Raw genomic sequence first — 922 nt, forward strand, 5'->3', positions numbered from 1 at the left:
CACTTTTGGTTTTAGAAACCACTTGAGTCAATTAAATGCACAATTTCTGTTTTAAACTCACTTAGTAACGGCTCTAAGGTAGTAGGGCGTTACACAAATCTGGGTAATGCAACTGAAGCCGAACCACCATTGAGAAACTATGTACTCCCTACTATGCAGATACATTCAAGTATTCGTCCTCCTACTATTGAGGTGAATAATTTTGAGATAAAACCCTCGATTATTCAGATGGTACAGAAATGTGTACAATTTGGGGGATTACCAAACGAGGATCCAAATCTCCATATCACCAATTTTTTAGAGCTGTGTGCGACATTCAAAATGAACTGGTGAGTAACGATGCTGTCAGATTAAGATTATTTCTGTTTTTGTTAAGAGACGAAGCTAAGAGTTGGTTGAATTCATTACAAACCAACTCTATAGTTACTTGGGAAGACTTGGCTCAGAAATTCCTTGGTAAATATTTTCCTCCTGCGAAGTTAGCCCGATATAGAGGAGAGATTAATAACTTCCATCAGCTAGATGGGGAGTCTTTATATGATGTGTGGGAACGTTTTAAAGAGTTGCAAAGGAGGTGTCCACATCATGGAATAAAGAAGTGGCTGCTGGTGCATACATTTTACAATGGTTTGGGGGAAAATACAAGGACAATAATTGATGCAGCATCGAGAAGAGCGTCTATGAGAAAAATCACTAATGAAGCTTATGAATTACTTGAAGAGATGGCCATGAATAACTATAATTGGCCTACTGAGCGTGAGAATAAGAAGGTGGCAGGAGTCGTAGAAATCGATCCTATTGCGTTATTGACAGCTCAAGTGGCATGTCTAACCAAGCAATTGCAGCAGAAAACCTTGTCGCACAAGCAATTCAAGTACAGAATGTCATGAGATGTGAGATTTTTGGGGGACTGCATTCTTAT

General features: G+C 39.0%; 1 non-coding gene across 1 annotated transcript; it reads right to left on the reverse strand.

Moving 5' to 3' along the window:
* Positions 1–486: 486 nt before the first annotated feature.
* LOC133793335 (small nucleolar RNA R71) lies at positions 487–592 on the reverse strand. Its single transcript, XR_009874783.1, has one exon. It is a non-coding gene; the product is annotated as a small nucleolar RNA R71 (small nucleolar RNA).
* Positions 593–922: the final 330 nt, after the last annotated feature.

This window comes from Humulus lupulus, chromosome 7 (genome assembly GCF_963169125.1).
Source record: "Humulus lupulus chromosome 7, drHumLupu1.1, whole genome shotgun sequence".
Classification (NCBI taxonomy): Eukaryota; Viridiplantae; Streptophyta; class Magnoliopsida; order Rosales; family Cannabaceae; genus Humulus; species Humulus lupulus.